The sequence below is a fragment of the Prinia subflava genome, chromosome 25 (genome assembly GCF_021018805.1).
Source record: "Prinia subflava isolate CZ2003 ecotype Zambia chromosome 25, Cam_Psub_1.2, whole genome shotgun sequence".
Lineage (NCBI taxonomy): Eukaryota > Metazoa > Chordata > Aves > Passeriformes > Cisticolidae > Prinia > Prinia subflava.
The window spans coordinates 2170265-2192050 of NC_086271.1; the positions used below are offsets into that span (position 1 = coordinate 2170265).

The 21786-nt window shown below is 37.8% G+C and overlaps 1 protein-coding gene across 2 annotated transcripts in view; it reads right to left on the minus strand.

The window, feature by feature from the left end:
- EPHA6 (EPH receptor A6) overlaps positions 1-21786 on the minus strand; it is a 367586-nt gene that overhangs the window by 224843 nt on the left and 120957 nt on the right. The gene's annotated exons all lie outside the window — the stretch shown is intronic.

The window sequence follows — 21786 nt, forward strand, 5'->3', positions numbered from 1 at the left end:
GCATCAACACAAGTCAGGCCAGGGTTCAGCCCCAAAGCTGGATCCTCCTTGTACTGGCTGCACCCAGCTACAGTTGTGACAAATATCCGAAATAACAGGGAGGGGTCAGAAAATCCCACCCAGGATATTTGTGGAGCTGTGTGGACTCAGATCCAATGAGCAGCTGAAGTAGAGAGGGCACAGTTAGGGCTCAAAGGGCAAAGACAAAAAACAAGTAAGGAAAGTGGAGGAGAATGTGGCAGAATAACAATCTGCCTGTGGCTGGGAGCCAGTGGGAAAGGAATGCAGAAACAGGGCATGGAGGGCTGGTGTGTAAGGAAGGGACACAGGAGGAGAACTGTTGGAGTGTGCTAAGAGGGATCTGGACCCAACCAACACAACCTGAGATGGGCACTGGGACCTCCTGCACGGGGACAGAGTTTGGGACTGAAGAGTCCCAGCTGGAAGGGCAGGATGGTGGCAGCAGCTGAAGAGATTCAGTCAGAGCAGGTGGAAAGAGAATAAGGAATGTGCACCTACACCAGCATCTCCTTATCCACAAACCTTGGGATGCCACTCAGAAATGCAAACGGATGGAAGCCACCCAGCTGCTTATTTTAATTTCACCAGACTTTCCAACAGACAGGGGCATCCCCCACTGCTCTCCACTACTCCCAGAGGAGGTGGAGGGAGGACACAGCAGAGCTGAGACAGAGGGGACAACAGGTCTTGGTGACATCAGCGACCAGAACAGCCAGACAGACATTTTGCTCTCCTGAATTTGCTTTCTGCTGGAATCAGCCTCCTCCAAGGTACACACAGTGAGGAATAAACTTAAAATAGCAACAGCAGTATGGTCTGGTGAAACATGACTTAATAGAATCAATAAAAATTATTTATCCTGCTTATATTTTTGATTACAACAAGAACAACTGACTATTAGTGGCAATATAATCTGTCAAAGCTTGCCTTCTGTATGTCAGTAAGTGTGGATAATGAGCCTCAGAGGGTCTTTTTGCTTGATGTAAATTAAACTCCAATTAACTAGACATCTTTATTGTCAAATAGAAAAGTTTTCTCTCATATATTGATATAAATTTAAATTAAATAATAAATATGCCTAATGCATTATTAATAGGATCCTGCATTGTGATAAAAAATGCACATAAATAAAGAGTACAGATTCAGTAGGTAGGGAAAAAAAGTCAAGTTTTTATATAAAATATATCCAGATTTTCTCTCATTCCCAGATGAAATCAAATGCCACAGCCAGTCAGAAAAAAAACCCAAACTTGTAACAAGTTATGCTCATCAATAGTAAAGCCAACATAAATGGAAGGTTTCTCACTGGTTTTACATACTCTCTGAAATATCATTAAGCAAACTGTGACTGCCAAAGTAATAAACCTAAGCATCCAGAACACTTTGTACACATAACATTTCTAGTTACACAAACCTAACAGCACATCCAAGGGGTTTATTGGTCTCCTCTGTACATATTAAAGGGGAATATTTGCCGTACCCCATACACTCTCTCCCCATGAAACTGTAAACGAGAGCTGCAATTATCCAGTAATGCAATGTGCAAAACCAGACTCATAAATGCATTATACACAAATTCACATCAACACATTCCCAAACACAGTCAGAAAGGAACAGGAGAAGATCTCCAGGCTGTCTGAACCATTTAAAGCCAGCAGTATCTTCAGACACCTAAAGAATCCAGGGATATTCTGCTCTACAGGGAAGCTCTGTTCCCTTGAGCTGTGTCTGGCACAGCCCATGGAGCAGCAGGAATTTCCAGTCAGAGTGTGCAGTGAATGCAAGACCTTCCTCCAGCTATAAAACTTTTCCAGAATTACTGCACTGGGGCTGTAAGCACCAGGTTCACAACACAGGCAAAGGGAGCCCCCTTCCATTGATTTTCTATTCACTTTGACTACAGCAACTCATCGGCTAAACAGGCCACACTAAAGAAGCAGGGAACACGAAAATGTGTTAGGTGTAAACCTCAAATAGAAGATTTTGGGTTTAGAACAGGTTTTAGATGCAACAGAATGCTTAAGACAGACATCTAATTTTTTTTAGAAAACAGTTTTCTCACTTTCACTCATTTAAAAGATCAGCTGTGATGATACTATGGCTGTACTAAGCCCTGTACCTGCTTCGTTGTTTACAGGAGTTAATGTAGTAAATGCTGAAGGAAACCAAACAATAGCAAAATATATTTACCATTTTTTTTCCCCTCCCGCAAATCCATGGGGCTGAGACTTACTTTAAAATCCGTGCTAGTCCAGGCTCTGTGTTGATACTTTTGTATGGCTGCAAATTTTGCCATCACAACCTGCAGCTTACAAAAATGCAGAGAAGCCTGGTGATATTAAAAGAATGTGTTCAGAAGAGGTTTTCTTTTCCTCTGATTCAAGTCTTGATTAAAAATGATCAGGTTCATGGCATGTTTACTCCCACTCATTTGTTAAACATAAAAATCCTTATTGGTGTGTACGTATTCTTAAAGGGTGTTATGAGGAAAAACATTTTTCTGTGACCCGTCTCTTGCTACAAAATGTTCTGACCAATATGTGCAGCTCTGAGCTCCAGGGCAACTGGCTTGAGTCTCCTTTCTGCAGCCAAATGACCTTGTCCTCTCAACTACAACATCTCCAAAGCGTTTCATAAACATCTTGTAATTATCTCAATAATGGGATTTGCTTCTTGTTACAGATACATGTTTTTTTGTAAATAATCAGCTCAGGAGTGTGCCTGCACAGCCCTGATCTTTTCAGCTGCTCAGAGGTAAACACACAGATGGGAAGAAAGAACAGGCTGCTGTAATAATTAGCCTTGAAAATTCTGAGCAGGGAAAATGCACCAGCAGCATGCACTGAAAATATAAACCTACAGGTTTCAGAGAAAGTTCAGCTCCTCCTGGTGCTCCTGAAAATTGTCAAGCATCAATCTGTGCCTCTGAAATCTGGCTACTCAGTAACTGCTTCCTGAAGATTTTTGGAAAGATATATATGCACATCAAAGCAACTCTAAAAATTGGACTGGTGTGGTTTTGGCAATTTTACTCCCCATTTCTACACCCCAGAAATAGCACAAAATGCATATGCCAACTGCCTGCTTCGTACAGATTTGCTACTTTTTCTTCTGCATGCTACAGACAATAACTTCTCATGATGATGTGTGCTGTGAAATTGCAAAACCAGCAACAACATTTTCAGAAATTATTTTAATTTGAAAATTGAAATTCCGAATACTATGGGATATTTAATTCAAATCAACTGATTGCCTTCTAAATTGGAACCACCTGCTAACTTGTATTTGGCTTTTCACAGTTCACCACTGCTGCAGAAGTTTATACGCCCACAGTGCACTGAAACGGAAGAATATGCATTTGTACACATATAAAATAACAATGGGATTCACTGCTGTTCTATATCAAAATACACAATGAGATGTGCCAAAAGCGCAAAAAGCAAATGCTTTATGTCTTGCATGAATTACAAATAGATGTGAAGTCCTATGCTGAATTTGGACTGAAACTGGAATCAAAGAAATTCCTCATTAATGTCACAGTGTAAGCTTATCAGAGTCAGTCTTTGTTCCCTGCAAGCATTTATGTAGAGACTCCAATCCTTTCCAGGGGATACCTGACCCCACACTGGTTGTGTTTAAACACATCCTATTTACTGCAGCCCAACATTTAAGACAAGTCACCAAGCTGCCTGGAAACTCTACTTTGCATCCTTTTCCTGACAAGAACTGCCCTTCGTAAGGCTTCAACCTTGATTCCCCGAATGCAACTGCTTCTTCCACAGGTAGACAACCTCTAATCTATTTGATATATGCCACAGTGATCTGCACTGTTCTAGTTACTCCATCAAAATTTTGTGCAGTGTTCAAGGCAACACAGAAGACCACAGTAAAGACATGATAAAAATTAATGAGGTAAGGAACACTAAGGGCTGAGAGATCTTAGAGATTTAATTTCTTTCTATTTTGTAACCCAGTCACAGTCAGTGGAAACTGGACATGAACTGAATATAAAAAGTGAGATGCCTTCTTTCCAAAGATCATGTGGCAGGTAGATGATGCTTGTTGCTTTAAAAGCCAAAATAACTACATTAGTCACACTTAAAAAAAATAATACCTTTATATCAAGAATTTTCAGAATAGTTTGTAAAAAAAATGTTGAGATATGTAATTTCATGTTCACAAAGCTCACAGCAATATACTTATTAGATAAAAAAAAAGTTCTAAGAACTGTCACAAGTATGTTTCCATAACAGCCAAAACAGTCAGCCACTAGAAAAAAATGGAAGAAATTTAAGGCTTACATTTCTTCCTGCAAACAAATTCATTATTTTTTCCTTAACAGACCCTTCCAAGTATTAGTTTTTTATTTAATGACATCTTTTCATTAGTCACTTGTAGTCTGAAAAAACACTAATAAGTAGCATTTACTGGATAAATACCTCTTCCTCTCGCTCTTAAAATTCTCAGTATTGATTTTCACAGTTTCAGCTTTAGTTTGATGAATTCCTTGTTGATTAAAGTCACTCTTTGTTCCATCTAACTATTTTTTAAAGTTGGACCGTTCTTTAAAGGTTTCTAAAAATTTTTTTATCTAACTGGTGGGCGGGCACTGAGCTTACTGCAAGCAGACACACAAATCTTGTTTTTTTTTCAGAAAACTACTGTGAATTTTAGGAGACTCTTTAGAAGCTGTTGTGGTTTAAGTATGAGGGAAGCCTCCCTAAAGCTGTCAGCTGAATGTCAGGGGAGGGGACCACCCATTAGAGGCCTTGGAAAAGACAAGAAATTTTCACCTTCTCTGAGAATTCCTGAAGTTGAAATGGATCCTTCACACGTGGTGAAATTTGCCACTGACCTCTGCACTCAGGAGCAATAACCTCTTCACAAAACACAGTGATCACTTAGGGATTTATCAACTGTAATTAATTCTTGACAGAACGAGAGAAAAGGAGTCTCTTAAATCAAGAAAGATTATAAACAACCACAATACATTTTTGCTTCTTAAGATGAACCCTCTTGCCTTCAGTCCTCACAGTAATACACACTGCTTTCTTTACATTCCACATGCTATGCAAAACAGCCTCAAAGAGTGTGCCAGAAACCAGGATTCCTCCTCATTTTTCTTTCATAACATTTTCCTTTAGTAACAGCCTTTAAAATGCAGATGGACATGTTCATTGTATTTATTATTACGTTGTTGTATTTTACCTGAATTCCAGTTTGCAAACCCATCAGAACAGAAAATAAATGACATGCAGGTATCACATATTTACTTCAGCAGGAGTGAAGAGGAACTCTGAACACTCAAAAGTCACTTAATTTATTATCTGCACAGAAAAAGTGAAGTTTAATCCTTGCTATGACACTGGAAAACGAGTGATGGATGTAATGGATATAATCTGGTTAACATGAACAATACTAGAGCACAAAAAACCTCTCAGGAATCTTCAGCACAAAACAAATATGCTGCTACTAATATGGAATGCTTCAGTCACATAAATTACAAAAAGGAGTAAAATGTTTTACAACCTGACTACAAGATCATCTAGCTTTAATCAAAAAGTTATTCTTAGTCTGCAGGTTATACATGACCTTTTTGATTTTCACTTATTTCATTTTTGACTGTGATGCTTTTTATTTTAAAATATGATGAAATTCAAATGACACTACACATTTTAGGCTGATGGAAACTGATAAAGCTGAAAGAAAATCCGTGAAAAAAAAAATAATGCATGCAAGAGTATAGAACTGTTGATGTTATTCTAATAATACTATAATGCAGATGTTACAAACTAAACTTTAATATATTCACATTTCTGATGGTCAGTCCCAGAATATTGATCAAGGCCATAAAGAGTCCTGACAGAATTATCTAATGGTATAAAAACCTGCTAAAATTTGAATTTAGCAGCTCAGAACAACCTGATTGGAAACAACTCAATCGAACTAACCCAGTCTTCCAAAGAGAGCTGAAGTTGGATGCACAGCTGAGCATAGCAGAGTGCAGAGATTTGAACCCCAGGGCAGAGAAAGGCAGAAATGAGAGAGTGCTGTGGGAAAGCCCAAAGCAGTGGGTGCTGTTCTTGCTGTGCAAGAAAAGCTCCTGTTCTTGTGTCAGCCATCTACAGATCCCTGACTCTGTAGTGAGTTTCCTCTGTGGGAACTGACAAAAGAAAACGCAGTTTGAGTGTAATTCGCCTAACTTCATCTCATGTCACAGAATAGTCTGAGAAAAAAAAGTCTATTTAAGTGAGGCAGCAATCAACCTCCAAGTGAATCAAAGCGTTGAGCAGTGAAAAGACACAGTTTCCTATTGCCATGTTTTTGTTCATTAATTCAATTTTGGATTCAAACATCGATGTAATTACAGGCAAGAAATGTTCAAACTTCATTCTACTAAACTGTTAGCTGTAATGTTGCCATGTATTATGAAATTCTTACCAGAAGGACTGAACGTGTTCCTAGCAAAGTTAAATTATCAGGAACAAAAATGGAGAAGTGAAGAACTGGATGAGGAAGTCTGATATATGCTAAGTGAAGACATGGATCTAAATCATTATCAGATTCAACTTCAAGATCTTGGTGTATGCCTTTGTCATGCTGAAAGAAAATCTACATCACCTGTCTTCAAAAGATTCTTTACCTTCATATTTAGGTTTTATGCTTCAGAAAGCATAATTTGAATTAAGCTTGTATCAAAACTAATTAAAGAGGGACAACTACGAGTCACTTCATTGATTATTCAGTCAAAACTTCAGAAAAGTCAGAATGTATTCTACTAGATAGACTCAAACCAGTGTTACTTCCTTTTTATAATTAATTTCAAATATAATTAATGCTCAGTGCCAGAGCAATTCAAGGATGACCTGATCCTGCAGAAAGTGATGATTATTCAATAAAAGACACACTCTAGAATCAGGACTAAATCATTATCTGGAATTAGCATTTATTAGCCAACACCATTTTATGAAAAGCACGCTGAGAGGCAGGAACATTTTTTTACAGCTAAGTGTTAAGGTAGCAGAAAATGCAGTAAAATTAAGACAACAAAGGCAATGAACACTAAAGTAGGTTTAGGTTGTACCAGCCCAGTGAATGCAGCTTCCTAACACAGCTTCTTGTCCCAATCAAAAGAATATAAGTGGATCTCATGAAGGCTACTTATTTTATTCTGAAGGTCAAAGTAATTGTGTTTCTGTCTCCTGGTAAATTGTATAAAATGTCTATTCAAACATGGACCTTTCAGCTTAATTCATTTCCACTCCCAGGTTTCCACTTTAAGGCAGTTTACAACCCTCAGCATCCTAAAATGGCACAAATGCTTCATCAGTTGGCTTCTGATATTTTATGTTCCTACTACAATTGATAACAAGGAAAATGTTTTTTACTTTATCATGGAAGTATAAACTGAAGTACTTTTTTTTGTTTTTTAAGAAAGCACACAAAGAGTTCTAACTAAAGATCAAAATTGAGTCTTGCTTTCTGTTTATTAATGTATAAATACAAATGGCAAGTTACAATTGCCTATCAGTGTGGAAACCAGCCTGTCACTATTTTTGTGATTCAAGCTATTTAGTCAATGGCAACTTGAGGGGTTTATTTTCTGCAACTTGAAAAATAACATCTTGACGTTTTAAAGTACTGCTCTGTAGGCTGTAGAAAAAAACATATGCTGCTATTTTGACAATGAAATGAAGCAGAGATGAAAAATACCCATGAGTCCTTGGAATATTTATTGCAAATAAAAATGTAGAATTTTGTTATTATTCATTACTATTTTAAGAAAGCCACATTGTAGTGGCTTGTAAAGATAAAGATATAAAATCCCCATCCTTAGAAAGCTTTTGGAGCAATACAGGGCACATTAAATGACCTCAATGCTTGAGGTTTAGGTTTCTGCTTCAGGGACCAGAAAGATGTTACCCTGTTAGAACCAATAAATATGCTAATATTTTGACAAATTGTAAAGCATGATGGAGAACAAAATCCCTTTTCGTTTTTTAAATTAAGAAAGTTTGAGTTTTATCCTTTTACGGCCAGAAATTTAGCTGCTTACTAATCTTATAATGGCTATTGCAAAATCAGTAACAAAACAGGAGTAGATAGAGAAAATTTCTTTTGAGAGAAGGGAAAGCATGGGGAAATAGACTGTTTAATGCTGTATGGCAACAGAAAAAATGGTAACTGAGCAAATCAAGTTGAAAAGCACTGCCTGTGGTTGTGTGAAGCAGGAAAGAGTGAACATCATCCTCAAAAGGAGAGAGAAAAGCTGCCTGTGTGTGTACAAAGGAAGAGATGAACCTGGTGTGAAGAGAAGTATAGTAAAGATGTCAAAAATCAAGCTAATGGAAACTAATTGACAAGACCTATAGAGTTGGATTGGCCAACAGTGTGGGTGAAGGTTCAGTTAGTGAAGTCTGGAACAGCCTATGGAAGAGTAGACTGATCTTTGCGAGGAATTTTACAACACAAGAGAAACTGAAGAGAGTAAAGATTTATGTAATACCTAAGAAGGCTGCAGAAGGAAAAGAACTGATTTTGTGGTTAGAACCTGCCAAGAACCATCAAGGAAATCCAATTTCCCTGCCTCTCCTCCATTGTGCTGCTACAAGGGCAACTTTGCTGAATGAGAGAAGTTTCAGCTTTATGGGCACAATCATTCTGCAGCAGCACCAGCTCCTGTTCTTGCACCTCCACAGAGCATGAAGCAGGAAAAAACCCCACAGCAGCCCCATGTCAAAATAAGGACATATTTATTAAGGCTACGAGATTTATGATGGTTTTTTTGTTGTTGTTGTTGGTTTTTTTTTAAGGGGTGCCAGAACCTGGTATTGATGGTATTGTCTGAGTTCTTGCCTCAAAACTAAGACATGCCAGAGTTAGGCTGTCCCTAGTAACCCTCCAGTCCTTCACTCACAGCTGAAATCCTACAGCATTTTTTGCCACTGAGTTCCCTGGTATTTGTTCAGCACTCCAAGTGTGCATTTCACAAAGGTTTTCTTCCCCAAACTTCTCTCCATCCTCCCTTATCCTCAAACTTCCTTCTCCTTGCAGACCTGAGTGCTTAGAGGCTTCATGCTCCCAAAGCAAACCTTCTCCTTAGGACCTCCACATTTTCTTCCCTCAGATCACTTCCTATTAGCTCCAACATGTTTTCTGTCCATTTTTAACCTTTATCCTTCTGTACCTCAGCCAAATCCACTCTTACTGACCCCACTGGTGCTGAGCACCTCCCTCCCCTTGGCTGCTGTGTCTGGAAAACCCCAAATGCAGTTGGTGCTCTGCACCAAAGCAACACCCCAGTATCTGTTTCTGACATGGATTTCAAAGGTTTTTAAAATAACCATCCTGAACAGGGCAGAAGAAGGGAAAACAGCAGAAGGTGGCTTTTTGGAAAATCCTCACCCAGTCCTACTGGCATAAAACAGCAATTGTTGTTATATATACACAGTCCTCCCAAATGTGAGTTCTACATTAATAATTTCTTATACAAATACATATTCACATATTCACTAGACATAAACGAAGTGGTTCAATGGGTGCTTCAAACTCCTGATGTACTGCAGTAATTGGCCTGAGAGTAAAGGAAAGCTGGAATTCTGTTCAATAGACTGCAGTATTTTAGCTAATTCCTATCACCAGTGACAGGAATGGCTACAAAGCTTACTGGAAGTGTGAAGGACTTTCGATGGCTCACTGGCCATAAGTATACAAGTGCAGCAATGAAATTAATTAATTTAAAAAAACCTTATTATCTCAAAATGGTTTGCATTCTTTCCTCAGCCACTATTTTAGTGTCCTTCGGTGTTCACTTTTTCAATATTGAGCGTGGAAAGAGGAAACACTTTTTGCTTCATCCAACAGCAAAGACCTGCAAATTCCATGGGCTGCTACTGCAGAGCTGTTTTTTTATCTGATGCAGTTGTTCAGCAACTACAGAAGAAAAACAACCTGCCACTAGGCTCACTTGCATACTTCACTTGGAATATATTGCTACCATTATTCAGGAGTGATTCTAAACCCACTAAATGCACCTATTTTGTATTTTAAAAGAACCAAAAAAAAAAAAAAAAAAAAAACCCCAAAAGACATTTGCTGACCTGACTAAATGAGAACAATCAGCAAGGTAGGAGCTGCCCTGCTTTGCAGCAATCCCTGTTCCAGTTATGTCTGTACACACACAGCAACACTGCAGCATCAAAACCTACCTAAAAAGAATTTGTCCTGACACCCAAACCAGGACTGAGTATCCTGGAATAACACTAAATATATATTCGTACATCAAGACACAATGTATTATTAATTATTGGGTAAGGTAATTCCTCTTACTGAGTAAGATAAGAACCTGCCTATCCTGGCCTGTTCCTTTTGCCAATAATATCCTAAATGAAAATGGAAATTGCCACTCATGGAAAGAAAAAAAATTTTTTTAAAGGACACTGATGTTCTCAGCCTCTATAAAAGTATTCTTATTATTATTCACTTTAAATTTAGTCCCTACAGAATTTGTTACTGCCATCCATCTATATTTATATATGTATATTTCTAAATATGTATATATATCTATATATACATGTAGATATATATGTATACATCTATATATTTCTAAATATGTATATTTAGAAAGTGTTTAGAAATATATAGATATAGATATCTAGATATACATATAGATATATATGTATATATCTATATTTCTAAATATGTATATTTATAAAGTGTTACAGAAGGTTGGTGTGGTGTACACATACTATAAGAAAGTATCTGCATTTAGCATAAAAAGAAGTTAAGAACCTAAACTATCTTAAGGTGAATGCTTCATGCACAGCAGGAAATGAGAGATTAATTCAGATTTGCTATACATAGAAATCTTTTAGATATCTATTCATAAAGTATTTTATTTATATATGCTTAAATAAATACACAAATTCAGATTTAAAATAAGATTTGGCACACCCTTATAAAGCAGCTCTTGGATGTCACACTTCTACATTGTTACCCTGATTTTTCAAGAGTCCTAACACCTCCCAGACCCCAGGAACGGCGACGTGAAGAGACTGGTCTTCAACATTACGGATAAAAAGACTATGAAAACTGCTTTTGTGGAACAAGTAAAGGGATCTCTCCCTCTTTAGGGAAAACACTCAACTGTTAGGGCCATTTGTATCAAACTACACTCTCATAGGAGATGGAAGCCAAATTGTGTGCATCAGAGTTACTGCTAAACCAAACAGGAAAAGCTGAGCCCTAAAAAATTAGTTGCTCAGTACCAGGAGATAATGATCTGCTTGGGAACGTAAAAATATGTTAATAATCCAAGATCACCCAATTCCTTCAGAAGCTACATGTCAAATTATGACTCACATTTATTTTATAACAGTAATGCACCAATAATTTGTAATTTTAATAGTTAAATCCTCTCAGGGCTGAAATTCAGCATCAGAGAAAAAACAACAATTTATTTCTTCCTTGTTAGTTTTGAATATTATTGCTTTTAGCTATGTGTGCATATTTAGAATTTCACATACATGCTTAAACAGATCACTGACATAATATTTAAAATACGAACTTTTACAGGCAATTAACTCATAGTGTTGTTTATTTCCACCTCAGAGTTCAGTTACGATTTCTGTACAATTCAAAGGAGTTACAGCCCCTTTCTCCCGTTTTCCATTTTTCCAGCCACTCACATGACTGTGGACCAGCTGGGATCTCACATTGTTTTACTTTCACAGCTGCTGGAAATGAACCAACCCTCTCAGCCAAGAAGAAACAGGGAAAACCCAGGAAAATATTTGTATTTATGACCATGCTGAAAAACTCCCAAAACAACACTGCTCACAGCGAGCTTTTGGGATATGGCTTTCCTGAGTACCCTCCTTGATTCAAACCACACTGGAAAAGCAGATCTCCATCTCCATTCCTGGTGACTTACCAGGCATCAAAGCTTACTTAAAAAATTCTACCTGAGGTTCTATTTCAAGCACTTCAAAGGTAAACCTTTTGTTAATGAACAGATTATTTACATGGGGAATGCTGTTCCGTTTGCTGAATATGACTGAATTAGTTTTTAAGGACAAAGGTTTTCTGAAACGTAAAAGTAGAGATGCAGAGCAAAAAAAAAAAAAAACCCACAAAAAACCAAAACAACCCCAAACCAGTGGTCTGTTTTGTATATCATGATATATACACCATTATCCATCTGCCTCTCCAGGCCTTCTTTCTGGAATAATGCTGCCAGGGAGGGCTCTGCCAACTGCACTTGCAATTTTCTTTCTGTTTTAAATAGCAGGCAATTTCAGATCCTGCTTACATTACTCATATGATTTTCTCCAACTGAAAATCCTTCTGTTACTCTTTTCCACCAACAGAGAAAATGCTGTTTGATTTGCAATCTGTTCCCTGCTTTCCAGATTTCAAATTTAGGGTCTCCTCATCAGTCTGCTATTTTCTTTTAAGAAACAAACCCTCATCTCAGCCATAGAAAAACAGAATGAGGAAAGTAAGTTACTGGCATCCCAATGCCGCGTACTGAAAATCAGACAAGCTGTACCCAAGCTGTACCCTGCAGAGGGATGCAATTAAATGATGTTTAAGCAGAACACCTAAACATTAAAAAGAGCAGTTATGGAAAAAACAGAGGGCATTACAATCCTCAGGAATAAATGACAGCAGATACGGAGCTAACCTTTGTTTCACTGTTACCATTTCCTTCCTTGTCAAAGAAGCAATTGCTAATTTTCTATCTTAATTGCCACATTATTAACCTTTTTCTTTCTTTCCAGTACTTTTGCAAACCACTGAGCAAAATGTTAGGATCTATAGGCCGAGAAGCTTCTGGAAGATTTTTCTGACTTAGAGAAGCAAAAATGTAGGAAATACTGATTTTTCATCTACACATAAAGGGATGGCTGCTGATTTCTGCCTGAGGGTCTTATTTCTTACTTTAAATCAAAAATACTTAGTTATGTGAATAAAACCAAGTAGTCTGAAAATTCTAATGACTCAAACTACTTTATCCCCCCCTCAAAGCTGGAGAGCATGAAGCAGGGATACTTGGGGGAAAGTTTTATTACTCCAAGAGGTTCATCTGATAAATAACTAATAAAATATTTGTCTAATATAATTGGCACTCAGAGATGAACCTTTTGCAAATCTCACTAACAGTAAAGGGTGATTTTCCTGAAAATGGCTTTTTGTTGAATGAAAAAACCTCTTACCCTTTAAAATAAAAATGCTAAGTTTCACAAAAACAAATGAAAGGGAAAAAAAAGAGTTTTGTACAACTTAGGGAAGTTTCATGTGGTTTTTGTATTCATAACTAAGACAACATTAGCTACTCAGATGGACTGTAACTTGGAACTTTTTCACTAACAGAGATCTAATCTTTAGGGACAAAAAGCCCACAGAATTTTAAAGCCACTTTATTACTCCAGGGAGAAAACAGGAAACAGCTCAGGTTCTTGATTTAAGTCTGCAGGAGCTTCAAGTTCACCAATTCCAGCTGCTGCCACCGTGCTCAGAAGGCACCAAGTGACACAAAACGAGCACCTGGTGCAGTCCAGTGCAACCTTGAGCTCTTCACTTCAAAGAGCTTCACTGGGGAAGGATTTCTTTACTTCTTGTAAACAGAAAAATTGTGGAGATACTGGCAAAGATAGCTCCAAAGTCCTTTACCCTCTCCAGCAGTTGGCTGAGGGACCTTCAGCCTCTCCCAGAGTGGACACGCTGTGAGGGGCAGCTGGAAACCAGGGCTACAAAACCAGGCTGGGAATGAGCTGTGGGGTCCCTGTGGCTGCCAGACTTGGGTCACATCAGTGATTTAGTAATTGTAGTGGTTTCATTTACCTATTTAATCAAGGTGCAGCTCCAAAGGAGAAGCAAGCCCCTGTTATTATTACCCAGGTGATGAGAAATGCTGGAAATGGAGGCTCTCCCTCATCCTACCCATCTGGGAAGGTGCTTATCTCAAAAGCAGGTTAAAAAAAACCCCTCCAAACAAACAAAAATTCTATTAATTATGATAATCTAAGATGTGCTAAATTTAGAGTTTAGAGAAAATTCACCATCCCATGTATAAAAATACTGCATGTTTTAACAAAATTATTAACACAAGGCTGGCCATGAGAATTGATTTAATATAGAGGAATAATAACCAGATCTCTTGCTAAAAATTTAGGAGAATCAAAACAATCTTTTAGATACTTGCCGAATTTCACACATAATTTTAATAACTGAGCTTCCAAACTGCCTGGGATCATTGAAAATATTAGTAAATGCCATTTTACTAGTAAGTGCAAATGACAATCAGACAATTCACATCTTTAACATATACAGCTAAATTCTAAGGAGAAAATAAATTTGTTACGATTTTTCACAGGCACAACCCTGATTTTGGATTCCTTAATGACAACTCCTGAACAATGAAGCTGGACAAAAAATTGTCATAAGCAAACATAGAAGACATTGATGTGGGAAGATATTTCATGAGCTGCCCAACAGAATTACAAGGGAGAGTAGTTTATAAAAGAATAAACATAATTTGAAAGTATTATAACCTATTTCCATTATAATGACTGCAACAGATACACAGCCTTTTGCAGAAACAAATTCAGTGACACTATTTCTCAGTTCAAAATGCTTTAAAAACCCTCTATCACTTTAGAAAAATGCCTTCAGCTGAGAGTCCTAAAGTTAGTATTAATAGAATAATTTTTATTTTAAGGAACATTCTCAAAAATGAACCTGTTATTTTGGCAAACAAAGAGGCTGTGGGGTTGTGTTCTAGAAAAAGGTATCTCAATATTAACATTAACAATGATTATTCTGAATTAAAGATTATACTTGTTGACTTTTGCCTTCAATTCACTGGAATAATTTCTGTCCACTAACACAACAAGTCAGCAGAGTCCCTCAGAAAAGCCACCTACTGAAACAACTAAAAATGAATTCCATCTTAACAAGAAGCACACAGCTCATTACATTTTAACCTGATTATTAGTTTTCTAATATTATTCCTACAGAAAAATCCTGGCCTAGTTTATCCTGCAGTCATCTGTTATTCCAATAACACCTTTAAATAAACAAACAAGAAGACAATTTTGTTAGACTGTGTTTAGCTCTGATGCTAATAACAGAACAAAAACCCACATGCATTTAAAAATGCAAAACATTTGGCCAGCACTAAGTGATTCGCTACTAATCTGCCTTGTGTTTTTCTCCTTCTCTCAGTTTGAGATGTTTATTCTTTACCAGATCATCATTATATACCTGTCCTGAAACTGCTTCCCCCATTGGTTTCATTGGAGATAAGCTTAACATCCCAGTGTTTATACTCAGAAGTATCCTTTCTGAAATGTAAAAAGCTCACTATTCTCTGATCTAGAGAAAAAATATATAGGCAAAGAAAAAAAATATAGGAACTCTCAGAGAATTTTCTTTTGATTTTCTTTTTTTAAATGGAATTTTAGCTAAAAAAGATAACTATTTTGAAATTCATTTTCACACCATACCCACCCTGTTTCCAAAGTAGAACTTGAAAAGAAATGGCCTAAGGTAGTTACTACCGAAGATATACCTGCAACTCCTATTTTTAAAATACTGATTTAGAACATCTGTTAACTTGAAAAATAATGCTTATTGCAAAGTAAGTTTTAAGGAAAAAAACTTAGTATGGAAATAAAAGCTTTGGGTTTTGCCTTCCAGAGATTCATTCTCTTCTGGGAGCATGACCACAGTGGGAAAATTAGTCTGACATTTAAACATCAGTTTAAATCCTTTTGAATTGTTTATGCCCTGGAAGGGAAAACAGCTAATTATGAACTCAAATATTTTTCATCAGTCTGGGCAGAATCCTAGGTTTCCAATATGTAGGTAAGTCACCAAAACACATCCAGCCACACTTAATTGTAATGAAACCTAATAAAATTTAAGTCCTCATTGATCTTTTTTCTTTTGACAAAGCATTCCTTTACTGCTTCCGATTTATCTTGGAATGGTATGGAGCACTCTGTCAGTGAACACTGAAGGAAAGGTAGTTTAATAGAGCAACTTTAACTTAAATATGCCTCCCAAGTTCAAGTTGTGATATGCAGGTTTTGGCACAAGTGACAGAATGCCAAGTATTAAGGGAAAAATGCCAAAAATGAGAAATACGTTGTTTCAGGAAAAGATTGTAGGGAAATAAGTTACATTTGGTACATGACTGGAGGGTTTGTTAGGTCTGGTCTTCAACATAAGGACACACAAATTTCTCAGCTCCCTCTGGTCCAGGTGGCTCCATGCTTGTCTTTACCTCAGCACTCCCCCATCCAGCCAGCCCCACCAAGGGAAGCTGCACCTCCTGCTGCTGCTGCTGGAAAGCCTTGGAGACACTTGGAAAAGGAGGAGAGGGTAAACACCCCAGCCTAGGACACCCCACACCTCAACCCTGCTGATTCCCAGCACTCTCTACCACTTGTTGGCCACCTCATAAAGCAGAAAACGGGAAGGAGGTCGCCTAATTAATGCAGGTCCTTCATTAGCCCTGTACAGCTGCTCTGTGAAAGCTGCAGGTACCTGCAGGTGTTGCTGAAAGCAGCTCATCCAACCCTGCAGGACCTGTTGAGCAGCTGGCAGGGAGGCAGCTGCTCTGACCTGACCTGCAGCAGCTGGGCAGGAACTCATTTGCAGCCAGCACAGCTGGCATCACACTGCAGCCAAACTCCGCGACTTGAGAGGTGACATTTCATGTTGGCTTTTCATGCTGGCAGCTCAGAACTCAGCCATGTGCCATTTAAGCTCTGTTTAATCCGGGTTTTGCAGACACAGAAAGCAGCAAGATTTTTCCACTGCTGATATGCAAGGTGATGTAATTAACAGCACTTTTTTCATCTCTGACTTTCACTATTTCCATGCACTCTGAGGCTTAGACTGCCACTGTTCTATGAGATCCTGCATACTTCTACAGTCAAAACCTTTCTTAAAATTATGTTACGTGGACTCTAAAAAAAAAAAAACAACAACCCAACAAACACAAAAAAAGGAGAAGAATGCTGTATTCTAATATTAGTTTCTTTTAATTCAGAACTGTAGTGCAATGGGAAAGACACACATACTTTACTAACTCTTATTCAGTAGTACAGTGCAGTGAAAGTTGTCACCTTTCACATAACATGTCCCAAGTGTATTCCAATATCAGACTAAAGCAAATAAACAATACAATCAATGTTATGCCTTGGCACTGAAAAAAAAATCAGTTCTCATATTTGAGAACTCTGGCTTCCCCCATTCTCCCTTCTTCTACCCCTTCTTGCCTTGCAAATATCCACCACATATCCTTTGGCAGGAGAGTGGGACACACATTTAGAGGAGCAGAACAAACTTGCAAGTCTGAGGACAATTCCTCAGCCTACACAAATTAAGGGCTACATTGCAGAAAAGCATCTTAATTCACTAAGATGCTTTAAAGTTATTAACAGGGCAATTTCAGAAGAATAAGACACAATCTCAGGGTTGTTTTTTTTTTTCAATTAATATAACAAAATAGACTCAGTAAGCCTCTCCCTAATTACACCCATGTATCAGTGATTGGGCTTTTTTTTTAAGAAAATAGACACAATAGAGAACCGAGTCAAATAAACAGAATAACTGAGAAATCCAATTTTGAAAAAGGCCTTGTTTCCTTCAAGGAATGGTTAGGTTCATAGCATCACCCCTACAGCTACACTGATGAAAACCCCAGACGTGAAACTTTGGCTTGGAGGAGCACATTTGAGCCTGTCCTCCACCCTTTGGCAATACAGAGATCTCAACACCACCTTGGGAAGCCCTCCCCAAACTGGTCAAATACAGTGGAATTGTGGCTTGTCCTAACCACTGACACAGTGAACATCTGGGAGTTGCTAGGGCTAATGACTGTGTGACACAAAGGTGGATTCACTCACACATCCCTTAATTAACACTTTTATAAATATTCATAGGTCAACTAGATTTTTAATTATTCCCAGAGACTTAAAGTAGCCTAATTTGTACTAAAAAATTAGCCTTTTATCTTTTTATCTATGGGGGTGAGGGGCTTTTGGACAAATGTTAAATCTGTCACTCGAAAAAAAAAAACCAAGAGTGTGAACCAGGGAGTGCTCATTAGGATTTGGACTACTCATTTCAGTGAGTAGGTAATTTAATTAAAACAAGTGAAATACAGCAGTGTGGTGCAATGAGGTGAACAAGGAATAGTAAAAACATTTACTAAGTTGTCTTGTTTGAGATATAACACCAGGATTCGGATGCAGCTGCAGCATTTTTGGCATATTGGCCCAGGCACCAGCACTGCTTTGGGTGTTTTAACTCTGCCCTCTCCCAGCTCATTTGCTGCTCCCTCACTCTTGATCTGCACTTGTGCAGGAATACATGCATGGAAATTAACTCCAACCAGAAAAAAGAAAAAGCTTTCCAATTTCAGCCCAAGAACTTTCAGAACCACACCTTCAAAGCAGAGAAGATCTCTGCAACAGACTCATATCCATCTCCATTAACTACTGAATGCCCAGAATGCAAAACCTGTTACCAACCTCCTCAGTTTCAATTATTTCATCTCTTTGCTGTTACAGATTCTCCCTTGGCAGAAACAGCTTTGTAGTGCCATAGCTGAAGTATCACCTACAAAGAACCCAGTTTTGTGAGATGGAAGATCTGTAACTGCTGAAACACAAGTCCCAGCACCTCCTCTCCTTGGGAGGATTACAAATCCTAGGTGTCAGTGCAGATTTTATTCTCAGAACCCAACGATGGAGCTAAGCTGGGCTGGAAGAGCCACTGGATACATATTGAAAGAGCAACCATACCCTGTGCAGAAGACAGTTATAGGCATATCTACTGTGTAGACAATTCTTGGATGTCAATGTGCAGATAACTTCTGCTCAAAGGTTAGAAAATAGACAAGAAATAAGTAGAAGAACTACAAAAATTCATAGCTGTTTCAAAAGTGTCAAAAACTACTTCCGTATCTCTTGTATAATCAGGGACTCTCAGGTCTCTTGTAGAATCAGGAAAAATAAGTAACTGAATTGTAAGTAATTTCAACTGGATGAGACACTGCTGAGCAGAAAAGGTACTTCAAAAATCATACAAGAGCTCCAGGGGACGCCCTTGCAGTCAGATGAAAATTCACAGGACTGACTCCTCAGACTTTATTTTGGTGACAACTTGAACACAATTCAAGACTCAATTGTCTCCCTGCCTGGACAAAGACCTTATACTGGAAAACAAAGGCAAAATAATATAAGATTTGGGGAAAATGTTACAGGATAAAAGAAAAACATTTGGCAAAGTATAATTTCATGTCTGTGTTTATACAACTTACTGAAGAAAGAGCTCACTGCAATGCTATCACCAAAATCTGATAGCTTGTGCTCCTTCCAGTTTGTCATTCAGAGAACACTAAGAAAAAAATTAATTATCAGTTTTTATGAGATTGGTATAACACCTGAAGAAATAGACATTAAAAGCCCTCCTCAGCCCATCTGCAGTTAGTGTCCTTCCTTTTGGGAGTCCTGCATCTCAAAATTCCCATCCTGGAAAAGACAAGTGTTTCCTATAACCCTCCTTATTTTCTTTAAAGCCATTTCACCCGTTTTTCCATTATATCCTGCTCCCAATCTCACTCATTACATATTTTCCCTTCCCTTTTCCTTAGTTCTTTCCTTTTTAATAATCTCAAGACTATAAAAGAAATACATTATCAGCCTATATGCATTTCACCACCACAAAAAAAACCCAAAAAAACAAACAAAAAAACCCACAAAAAAAACCAAAAAAAAAAAAAAAAAAAAAAAAAAAAAAAAAAAAAAAAAACAAACCAAAAAAAAAAAAACCAAAAAAACACCCACAACCCAAAAAAAGCCCCAAAACACCACACCACCACATCTATAATGTGGTTTGAAGACTTCAGGAATTACATTATATGACAATAACAGATAAATATAAAGCCACAGAGAGCAATTAGAGCTCCAGGTATTCAATTTGTAGCAATTATGCCTTGACAAAGAAGCATAATCTCACAGTGCCTATACTGGAGAATGTAAGTTACTATTGAGTGTTACACCCAATTTTATGCATTCAAACATAAATTAGATTTTGGTCCTGCATATAAACTCAGTTTGAACAGTTTTGAACTGAACTAAAATATTCCAGGCACAATTATATATCCAGAAATCATGTCTAGACTCACACTGCTAAGTGCATCCTCGCCATGCCAACAAATACAAAATGACACTTTCTGTATCTGCTGTGGCTGGTTCTCTCATTGCAAACTGGCCAAGTTCCCACTGCACAGCATTTGGTGCTCTGCTCTTAAAAGACAACTGTTCTTTTCTGATGGTTCCTCAGTTCATAATAGTTTAATTAGTACAAGGCTTGAGCAAATGAAATCAATCCCCCTGCTTTGAGTTGCTGAAGAAGTACTAACAGCAAACCATCACAAGATTTGCAATGATTCTCTGTTTCATGGGGACTTGGCCCACTTGATGAAAGAGTTGAAAAGAAAATAAACACACTGGTGCACTTTCCTACACCTCAGATCCCTCAGAAGCACAGCCAAGAACAAGCACCACTTCTGTCCAGCACAGGAAGGCAGCTGTGTGTGTGCTGCCTTGCTTTAGCACACCCTATTTCCCTCTGACATTCAGCTATGCACACGCTTTTTGCCACTGGATTTTAAAGCTTTTGGAAGTTTTAACGCTGTATGTCAATATCCACTTGATTTTACAGTTTTCAGTCTTTCCACAAAAGATCTTGATCCCCCCCAAAGGATACCGTACCTACTATTTTGTTATCATGAACATCAAAAGTCTGCGAATAATAATGCAGTGCTGAATTTCAGTCACATTAAGGAACATATCCTTCTATGACTTTTAACTTTCTGAGAGAAAATAATGCAGTTATACCTAAAGGCAAGCAAAAATCCAGTAACCACTTGTGAATATTTAGTGGTTTTAAAAAAGAAAACTAATTTCCTTATATAGTGTGTGGAATATGAACATCATTGATATACATCCCACTTTGTAGGTTTTATGATAAAACATGGAACATCTGCTCTAGCACCAGAAATAGTGAACATTCTATCTTAACTGCCTGCTCTGGATACTGATTTAGCAAAAATCTTGGTGTATGTAACAAGTCAATCAGCACAGATCAAGTATAATCACTGCTGTAATTGCAATCATGAGGGTAATTGCTGATTCTTTTTTGAAGTGGTGGTGGGGTGGGATGGGATACATTTTTGGATAAAATTTAAGACCAGAAATAGGAATATGTGGTGTCTGTTCCTAGTTTCTGGACTTTCATCTGCACAGGCCAAAAGGAAAAGCCGTGGGCAGAGTCCTGAAAAGCTGATCTCAGTTTCACACTGCAATGGACACCTACTGCAAATTGTAGTCCCTAAGAGAAGCAATCACTGGGTCTGTTTGTCTCACAATCCACTGAACATTCCCTGTTCATTTCTCCCCTGCACGATGGGAACATAACAGATCTGTGAATAAGGCCCTTAAAATCTCTCTATTAGGACAGGAGATATGAGTAGCAATTATGATAATTAAATGTAATTACATTAAAAATAATTAGCACTTTAGCTATCAATTGGTGTGCACTACACGGCAATTAAAAGCAAGCCAGATTTCAGCATAATTTTTATTACTCTCCTCCTCATTCAAAAGAGTAAATGGTAGGGAATATTTTCTTTTCATGTGTGCTGTGCTCTCATTTTAATGGGCACTATTATCATCTACGCAG